The 10,781-nt window shown below is 40.8% G+C and overlaps 1 long non-coding RNA gene across 1 annotated transcript; it reads left to right on the top strand.

Moving 5' to 3' along the window:
* Positions 1-3,081: 3,081 nt before the first annotated feature.
* On the top strand, positions 3,082-6,411 carry LOC134472125 (uncharacterized). Its single transcript, XR_010041989.1, has 2 exons — positions 3,082-3,890; positions 5,278-6,411. It is a non-coding gene; the product is annotated as an uncharacterized LOC134472125 (long non-coding RNA).
* The last annotated feature ends 4,370 nt before the right edge of the window (positions 6,412-10,781 follow it).

Below are 10,781 nucleotides of genomic sequence, written 5' to 3'. Positions count from 1 at the left end.
TATAAATATGTTTGTATATATTGTTTTCATTCCCAGTATAGTACTTTGTCCATTGAAATTGCTCAATAAATGTTTACTGAATAATGCCTTCAAATGTACTTCAAAAGAAGGTCACCATTATTATTTTGTTGTCTGATTAATATAAATTCATCTTTCTTACAGAAAATAAATTTTCTAAAATACATGTTTTAAACTTACATTAAGCATATAATCCAGTGAATGACAAACTTTGCTGGAAAGCATTAAACTGAAAATGCTATGTTCCATCTTTTCAATCAAATGTGAATTTGCTACTCAAAAAATTTATAGCTTTAGAAGATTGAGTAGGATGGCTTTTAAGCCTTCCAATTTCATAAAATCAGATCAATTCAAGGATGTTTTCTAACAATGAACTCAGGGCTTTTTCATTTTTGGTTAGAATATTTTCATTCATTTAAAGTTCTTTTTTTCAGTTCTGTGATTTTTAAAATTAATTTTAGTAAACAGAGTTTAGCCTGCCCAAGACTAAGATGGACAGTAAAAGAGAGAGTGAGTGCAAGTTGTGTTCATATCTTGAAGGAGTAGTAACTCATTCTTGGGGACTTTGGGTAGTACAAATTGTAACTGATGGTGTTGAAGGTAGAAATTGACAGCAAACACAAATCAAAATGGATTTATTGATTTGGAATATCCAGCTGAGCAAAAATGCTGTCATCTTCACTGGACAGTTCGTCTAAGAGCTGGAGATGTAGTACAAACCAAAGGTAAATAGTTCTTGTCAAATATTTCCCTGAAACAAGTTTTTATTATGATCCTGTCATTAATGGGCATGGATACAAAGAATTATGGAATGAAAAAGAGGTGCATTGGTGAAGTTATTGAAAATACTTCTTCTATAGTCTCCAAAGAGCTTCAAATAATTGGCAGTATCCTCTACTTGATTTTAACCTTTATCTGAGTAGAGAGAGCATGGACTTCCAAATGTTATTTATTTTCACAAGCTTGGGTATTCATAATCTTCTTATTTTTTCTCTAACGTGATTCACCTTACAACTTTGGGCTCTGTTCTTTATTTTTGTTTTTTACATTGGAAACTTTAAGTAGAGAAGCTCAACCTTTTGGGCAACATACAGTATATAAAGCCACCTGGCTTCTCCCATTAAGAGTGCACATGATGTGATTCCATTTTGCTCAGAGTCACTGTTTTCCTAATCAAAAATCAAAGCAACTGTTTTGAAATAGATTTCTACAGAACTTCTAGGTAGGAAAACTTCTGTTTCATAAATAAAAAGTATCTTTAAATTCACAAATATTATTTCCTTTTAAATATTTATTTTGATTGGCAAATATGAATTGTGCATATTTATCATGTGCAAAATTCTTTTAGTATATGTTTTGTTGGAGCACATCATGTATAAAGTTATCTTAAAAATAATGCATATTGTGGAATGGCTGAATCTTACTAATTAATATAAGCCTTACCTCATATACTTGATATATTTTTGTGGTGATAAAATTTAAAACTTACTCTTGAGAATACAAAACAGTGTTACTCACTGTAGTCACAACAGTTGAGCTGTAGCGAATGCTACATTGTCATTTCTGTTCATAGCATCGATAGCTGCCCTAATTGTTTTAGTCAAGGAGGTAGGTGTCATATTCCAGAATGTCAGCTTTTTAAGTTTACTCTCAGGTTTTATTTTATTTGCTTTCTGATACTTCCAGCCATATTAGTCTGCATTTACTCTCATTTATCTATCATCCAATGAGCTACAACTTCTGAGCCCCAAATCTGATCATGTTTAAGAAATGGTATGTCATTTTCAGGGTAAGGATAAGGTTTAATTCTAAAACAGAGAGGTCTCTAGTATTTCTTACTTGTTTTATCCACAATAATCAGGATATCTGAAATTCAAGTCTAGATAGTCTCTTATGTGCAGTATAGTAGCACTTCAGTCCACAAAATCAATTCCCTTCATGGTTCTGTTGGCAAGCCAAGCTAGACGAGAACTGAACAAAGTTTTTCTATAAGGTCAACACTGACCCTAACCACTGTATATGATTCAGTTCTAATACAACTCAGTTTGTGACCAAAATCAAGGAGAAAATCAAGTTTGAATCAAAGTACCACTGCATTAACATATATAGCACCTCCTTCTTGTTATGCAATCTAATGTAACCTTAGTTACACTGTTTTGTGACATTTTGTTATCTAACAATTTGGTCCTGATGTGGAACAAGTTCACACTTTATATTATTTTTTATTTTATTTAACTTTTTACTGGATGACTAAGTGCATGGCACATCACAGGATATGTCTTTGCTGTTCAATAAATCAATATAATTCCAATGTATTAAATATTATGTAAAATATATCTGTTAACATTATACTTCTAACTTTAAATATGTATATTAGTTCTAAATTATTTCTTTAACAAGTTACCATCAACCTATCTGATGGAGCATAACCTTTTTTATTAAAAAGTCCCACAAACATGTGTGCATCAAAACCATGTTTATTCTCTAGAACATTTATATTGATGAATTATTAATTTTATCAGTTTTATTATATGAAATAATGAATGCTTAACACAAAAAGTATCACAAAAATAAAGTATTGCATTTTTAATATTCATTGAGTTTATAAAAAGGCATCAAAAATTTCATCATTGATGATTTTTGGTTATAAGGTCGAAAGAAGTAATAAATTCCTATATGAGCTAAATTGAAAATACCAATAGCACACTACAAAAAATATTACTGTCATGCCTAAGGGGGTCTTCATGCATGGCAACAGTATGCTCTATACAGTTGCATTGTTCACACTGACAACACATGTATTTGGCTTTCCTGGCATTTTTGTAGGACATACTTGGCATCTCGCTGGTCTTGTTGTTTTATCAGACAGTTCTTATTGTATTAAGCAATTTATAGTTAACAGGAGCATAACGTATCAATAAAATAAAGTATTAAATTCTTAACATGGATTGTGCATTTAGAATAAACATCAACATTTTCACATCAGCTGTGTATTTGCTTACAAAACCTAAGAGATAGCATCGGAAATGGAAACATATGTGAACTATTGTTGGGAGCCGCGGCCGAGCCCGGTCGCCTTACTTGGCGGACGTGAGGCCTGTAGGAAAGAGCAAAGCCTGAGCTAGATTACCCCTCCCATCGAGTGTGCTAAGATGGCGCTTATCTCCTGCTTCCTGCTTGGTAAACAACCCGCCCTGTAAGATCTCCTGCTTCCTGCTTGGTAAACAACCCGCCCTGTAAGATCTCCTGCTTCCTGCTTGGTAAACAACTCGCCCTGTAAGATCTCCTGCTTCCTGCTTGGTAAACAACCCGCCCTGTAAGATCTCCTGCTTCCTGCTTGGTAAACAACCCGCCCTGTAAGATCTCCTGCTTCACAACCCGCCCTGTAAGATAGTCTGCCTAGCAACAACTGATGTTAGCCAATCAGCCCGCATCGCGCGCTTTGAACTGATTGGCCACTGTAACCCTATAAAAGTGAGTGCCTCTCCCGCCACGAAAAAAGAAGCAAAAGAAGCAGAAGAAGCACGCAAGGAGCCGCGGAGAGCGGACCGGTAGAGGCTTCGGGACAGACTGTAGGGAGAAGCACGCAAGGAGCCGCGGAGAGCGGACCGGTAGAGGCTTCGGGACAGACTGTAGGGAGAAGCACGCAAGGAGCCGCGGGGAGCGGACCAACAGAGGCTTCGGCCGGGAGGATTCCCGGGGCAGGCTGTACGGAGAAGGAAAATAAAAGAAAAGGTTGTCCACTGCCAGACTTTGTTGTGTGTCCTTCCTGCCGGCCGGGAGTGACACCGACATCTGGTGGCCCGTACGGGGAGCTGATCACCCCCGAGACGTGGCAGTGGACAACGCTCCAACGCAGAGCTGCAAGACAGGTGAGTAGAGGATAAACCTGGGCCCTGGGTGGCGCGCACCTACAGGGTTTGTAGACTCCTCTCAGGCTCACGCGTAAGTGGCGGATTCCTTGGGCCTCACGCGGTGAGTAACATATTAAAAAATGGGAAACATGCTAGGTAGCGGCACTAAGAGTGAGGGTGGTTGCGGGGAAAGCTCTCAAGAGCTTACAAAAGTACGCAGGGTATTTGAGCAGGCCCAGTCAGGGAGCTCCCGAGAGGGGTCCGTCAAGGGGAACAAAGATGCTAAGGAGGAGGACGGGGCTCAAGCCTCGGAGTCGTCTGACTCCGAGGACGAGGGAAGGTTGAATGGTGAGGAGGCCAAAGAGACCAGCTGTCAGGGGCCTAAGTCGCTTGATGGGGAGACGCAAGGCTCTTTCGCTGCGTTGCGCCGCGAATTGCGCTCCGCTCAGCTAGGCTTACGAAAAAGCACACATTAAACGCAACTGCCCAAATAGTGCAGACGCCAAGCCTCGCCTTAAAAATGAAGGATCGTATAACGTCTGTGGGCGATGCAGAAAGGGTCCACATAAGGCAGAGGATTGCAGGTCAGTTTATGACGCTCAGGGAAATCGTATTTGTGGCCGAGATGTTAACGAGCCAAAAAACGGCCAGAGGGGGCCCTCCTCGCCGGCGGGCCCCCACCCCCGAGACAGGACAACACAGGGTGGCAGCCTTCCACAAGGGCTACCCCTGGGTCAGCAGGCGTGGACCTCTGTGTCGCCTCCAGACTCATATTGACGCCCGATATGGGTGTTCAGGTGGTTGAGACCACCTTTAAGGGGCCGCTGCCTAAAGACACGGTTGGCTTGGTAATTGGAAGGTCCTCTACAGCCCTCCGGGGTCTTACGGTGATCCCTGGGGTCATAGACTCAGATTATACAGGAAATATTCAGATTATGGTTCAAACTCTTGTAGGTACTATGGTAATTAATGAGGGGGACAGGATAGCACAGCTCTTGCTGCTCCCCAGCCTCCATAAGAGGTTCCAGTACTCCACATGACTCTTGACAAGAGGCCCATGCTTTTGCTTAAGATCAATGGCAGACAATTAAAGCATGGTATCCCATACAATCCCCAAGGTCAAGGAATCATTGAGAGGGCTCATAGAAGCCTCAAAGAAATTTTACAAAAACAAAAAGGGGGAGTAGGCCAAGGCCTGGCCCCAAAGGCACGATTATCCATGGCACTATTCACACACAATTTTTTAAATTTAAATAATGATAATTGCTCCCCAGCTATGGAGCACTGCAACCCTTCCCCCAACCATAAAGGGTGGGTTAAATGGAAAGATGTCCTAACAGGACAATGGATGGGCCCGGATCCGGTAATCAGCTGGAGCCGAGGCGCGGTTTGTGTTTTCCCACAGGAACCGGGACGAGAACCACTGTGGGTACCGGAGAGACTGACACGGGCAACAAAGCCCTCGACTGAAGATCAGACCTGCCCTACCGGAGATCCATCACAGACCAACCAACAAGATGAATAGAAATAGTGGTAGCCCAAAATGGACAAAAAGATCCTCAGGCATATGCATGGCTCGCTCGCCTAGCCTACGACCGAGTCTAGGGGCGGTGAGCTTCCCACACTCCTCCTCTAAAAAATTATGACATAGCTGAGTAGGAGAGTCAATGACGGGTAAGAGCGTACTCCCCCGGTGCGACTCAACCTAAGCCAGGCCCTACCCCATCCTGCACGTAAGCCGCTGGACTGTTAGATGCTGCCCAGGTCTAAATTTCTCTCCGAGGGGATTTCTTTACGGAGAGGAAATGAGTGCAAGCTTGTGTGCATCCAGGTTCCGTCCAGTTTGTGCCTGGCCCTAGAAAAAGGACGAGGGCCTCAAGGCCTTGGCAGACCATGGGACGGCCGACCAGGGTCTAAGCCAAGGACCTACGGTGGGCCTACGCATAGGGCATAAGCCTCTGCACCCAGTCCAGGAAGGGCTACGATGCGCACATTCATAAAAAATAAAAAAGGGGGAGATGTTGGGAGCCGCGGCCGAGCCCGGTCGCCTTACTTGGCGGACGTGAGGCCTGTAGGAAAGAGCAAAGCCTGAGCTAGATTACCCCTCCCATCGAGTGTGCTAAGATGGCGCTTATCTCCTGCTTCCTGCTTGGTAAACAACCCGCCCTGTAAGATCTCCTGCTTCCTGCTTGGTAAACAACCCGCCCTGTAAGATCTCCTGCTTCACAACCCGCCCTGTAAGATAGTCTGCCTAGCAACAACTGATGTTAGCCAATCAGCCCGCATCGCGCGCTTTGAACTGATTGGCCACTGTAACCCTATAAAAGTGAGTGCCTCTCCCGCCACGAAAAAAGAAGCAAAAGAAGCAGAAGAAGCACGCAAGGAGCCACGGAGAGCGGACCGGTAGAGGCTTCGGGACAGACTGTAGGGAGAAGCACGCAAGGAGCCGCGGGGAGCGGACCAACAGAGGCTTCGGCCGGGAGGATTCCCGGGGCAGGCTGTACGGAGAAGGAAAATAAAAGAAAAGGTTGTCCACTGCCAGACTTTGTTGTGTGTCCTTCCTGCCGGCCGGGAGTGACACCGACAAACTATAATGTAAGCACAAACAAAGTCTACCACAGAAATAATCTTTGCTTCAACTGTCACATTGATGCAGTCTTCACACATTAAAACTGCATGTTTTGTGCACATAGCTCACTTAAACTGATAGCATGTGTTCTGAGTTTTGTTTTCCAATATGGCAGGCCATTCTTGTCACCTTTGCTGTCTTCCTGTTTTGTCAGGTGCTTCCTACTATGTTGTACAATGTATGCTTAGTAGATAAATAAGAGATCAATAAAATATCTTAAAAAAATTTTTTTTGGTACCAGGAATCACACTTACAATCTCACACCTGACAAGCAGGTGCTGTGCCACTGAACTATATCCCTGGCCCATCAATAAAGTATCAAATGTGTAATGACTGCTTAAAATAGGCATCCTAAAATAACATTAAACCTAAAATAACATTAAACATTGTAATGAAAATAACAACAGAACTCGGTAGCAAAAATGATTTTTGCTTCAATTGTCACACCTGAGGTAGCATTCACAGATGAAAATTGCAGGTTCTATACGCAAGAATTGCTTACACTGATAGCTTGTATGTTTGTTTTCCTGTCCTTTCTTGCAAGGGCATGGTTGGCATCATTTTGGTTTTTATGTAGTAGATGTTTGTGATTCTGTCTGCCTGTTCACCCATCAGCTCATCAATGTGTTCTACAACTTTTCTTGTGTGGTTCACTGGACAAAATAATTTTGTTTTTCTTCTGCTGTTTGATCTCTTATGAGTTCCAGTCCCAATCCTCTAAGAAAATTTCTCCATGGTATTTTGCACTGGTTAATTTTTTATAAAGTATCAAAAATTAAAAACATAATGAACTTATTATTTTGCATCTGCTTTTTTATTGTTGTTTTGCTTTTGAGGCATGAACTTTTCCCTTTTTGATACTGCCACCTTGGATTTTCAATCAGTGTGTGTTCTTGAGTCTTCTTTGCCCATGGATTTGGCAGGTATCAAAGCCCAACCAATATGATGTTCATTTTCTGAATTCCAGTTTGACCAAGGAGCTGAACTAGTTTCCAACCAATTCATTCAAGGGGCTGAGTGCTGATGAGAATTGCTGTTGCTTCCTGCAAATTGAGTGTTGCAATTCATTTAGGACTCTATTTTTAAGACTAATTCTTCAGATTTCCTTTCAGTTATGTGAACTATCTCATATCCTAGCCACAAATATCTTTGCAGCTTAAGTTGTCAAAGACACTTTTCACTATTTGCAACTATATCATTCAATTACGTAACTTATTAATACAGGACTATAACAGCTTAATTTAGTGGCTAATGTCATTCAGTGAGAAAGGATAATTTTAAGAACATAATTCTAGTTTACTACATTTAAAGGTTAAGTCTATCTCTAAGTATTTTGATAAACTTCAGAAAAACATTTTATTTCTTTGAGTCTTCCTGTTTGTATCAGTAGGGTAATCTTTGTAATACCACCTCCCCTTGGAATGCATGGATTTAAACATAAATGAAAAGAATACAAACAGCCTGGCACACATAGAGCATTCAGTAAATGTCAGAGCAGGCAGAAGTTACTAGGGGCAGTGTGACTATTAAGGAAGGACAGAAATAGGGAGAGAGCAAGTAGGTGAGAACGGAGTTATTTAGGCGCAGGGAAAGGAAGGGAAAGTGCTCTGTAGCATTTTCTGCTGTTTTGGTCAGAACAACAAAAAATGCTGCAAAGTGCTCAAGACAGAGAGGACCAAAATTTGTCAGCAGCAAAAATTCCTCCAAATAATTCAATTCAAAAATGAGAAAAATGACTGGAATAGATCTTTCTTCGAAGAAGATATACGAATAACAAACAGACAAATGAAATAAAAAGAAAGCCGCCACTAGTTGTTAGAAACATGCTAATCAAAACCAAATGAAGTAGTGTTTATTAGGGTGGCTATTACCTAAAAATCACAGAGTAACTAATGCTAGTAAGGATCTAGAGAAATTAGAACACTGATGGGCGTTGCTGGTCCTAAAAAGCTGAACATAGAATTAGCACATGATTCCTCAATCAGAAATTCTATGTTTAAATGTATACTCAAAAAAAAAAAAAAAAAAGCAAAGAACCAAAAAACCTACCTGGAAGCAGAGAGCCAGACAGATACTTGTCACTAATATTCATAGCAACATTAGTAACAGTAAAAAAGATAAAAACAACCTAAATGTCCAAAGACCAATAAATGGATAAACAAAATATGTTAGTATACATATAATGAAATAATCATCCAGCCTTTAAAAAAGACATCATGATAATGCTATAATATAACCTGGATTCACATTGAAAACATTATGCTAAATAGTATAAACATACATAAGACAGCAAATATTGCATTATTCCAATTACATGAGAGAGCTACATTAGACAAATTTATAGACACAAAGCAAGAGTATATTGGAGGTTCCCAGAGGCTAAAAGGAGAAGGACTGAAGAGTTATTGCATAATAGGTATGGAGTTTCTCTTTCTGATGATGAAAAATTTCTGCATATACAGAGTGATTATGGTTGTAAAACATTTTGAAAGCGTTTAATGCTACAGAATTGAATATTCAAAATAATTAAAATGGTAAATTGTGTACATATATATGTTACCACAACATAAAATATTTAAAAATACCAATTTCACCTTGTACACTAAGATGCTATATGACCATTTCTGGTGAGCTTTAGGAACATATAGGACTAGTGGCCTGAGTTTATAGTGTGGTAGGGGAACATTGGAAGCAAAAGCAGCAGCATCAAGAATGACAGCTTCCAACCTAGTCTGATTATGAAGAGAATAAATACAGTAGTAACTACAGAGATCATGCAGTTAAGAGGTTTTTGAAAATATTTGCAAGGATTTAGGCTTATGTGCTGCAGATAAGCCAGTAAAGAGGGAAAAACTGGTGTAGCAGAGATTTGGAGTGGATAGATTGACATCTTGAAGAGGCAGACAGGAAAATGGAGGGAGGGAGGTGAGGTGGGTGGAAATGAATGTAACAAGCAAATGGAGTAGAAGATTGAGGAAGTTCACACTTACAGTGTTTATTTCCTCTGGGAAGTGGCAGGTGAGGCCATTAATAAGAGTGAGTCATGGGGAGCCGAGGGCAGAGCTGGAGAGAGTGCTGACCACAAACCAGCACAAGGAATGCTGCGGGCTGCTGAGGGCACAGGAAGTGAGGATAACGCATTTCTGATGTGACTGTACAGTTTTTCCTCATTGTTGCTCAACAACCTGGAGATGGAGAAGAAATTGGTTTCATTGTGTTTAGGGCTGTAGGGCTAGGATATTATGACACATGGATGGAGAAACTGAAATACGGTTTTGATGGGAGGTGAGAGATTTAATGATTGGGGTCTAAACAGTCGGAGAAGGAAGTCAAGGAGGAGGCAGATGGTCACTGGTGGTTTCTCTGCTAAACCAGTAGAATTCTCTTACTTCTCATGAAATTAGTGTGGAACGATCATGAGCTTGAGGTGCCAGAAATCTAGATTCAGCTTTGCTGCTAACCAGCTACATTGCTTTGAACAAGACATTGCATGTCATTAGGCTTCAGTTTCCTGTGCTGGGGATCCCATGACACCTGAGATTTCTTCAGTATCTGATATTCTAAGGCCGGAGATCAGGTGGCTTGTCTAATTATTAATCTTCACCAGTCTCTGCAGGGCAAAATCATTTTGTGTCTCTTTTGGTTCACATCTAGCATAAAAGTTTCTTTTCCAAAGAATTTGGTTTCTTATACATTGTCAGAGGAAAATGTAATCCATACGTCAGCTAATAATAAGAACACTAGAGTTTGAGCGCCTAAGACATTTTCTCCACTTGTGTTGATCAGTGCTGGCATCCCTGTGGTATGAGTCACTGCAGGAAATCTCAGCTGCTTCATTCAGGCAGAGCTCCTACATCCTGCTCTTCTCTCCCCTTCCTTCTCTTCAGCTCCTTGGCAATGGTCTGTCCTTTGGTAATGTTATAGAATAAATTCGAAGTTACTTGTTCAGGGCTTCCTGAAGGGCCCTGCTTCATGCTGGGACAATGAAAATTCAGGAGAGTTGTATGACAGCTCTTTCACCCTATAAGACCTGTATCCTGATTAGGTGAGTGAACCCCAAGTACACGAAATAGTAACAGATAACATAAGTTCATAGGTAATTAAGTGCCAAGTTTCAAATTAAAGATACAAATTCTAAAAAATGGACATATTCCGAGATTTCAGAAGTAACAGGTAATAATAATATGAGTGAGGTGAAATTCTAACCAGACCTTGAACATCTGGTGAGAAGTCTCTCTTGACCATAAATTGGAAAAATCAGTCTCGATACTCAAAATTTG

Source organism: Cavia porcellus, unplaced genomic scaffold (assembly GCF_034190915.1).
Source record: "Cavia porcellus strain 051 isolate PalLab524CR breed Dunkin Hartley unplaced genomic scaffold, mCavPor4.1 scaffold_22, whole genome shotgun sequence".
In the NCBI taxonomy this organism is placed as follows: domain Eukaryota; kingdom Metazoa; phylum Chordata; class Mammalia; order Rodentia; family Caviidae; genus Cavia; species Cavia porcellus.
This window is presented reverse-complemented; position numbering and strand designations above follow the sequence as displayed.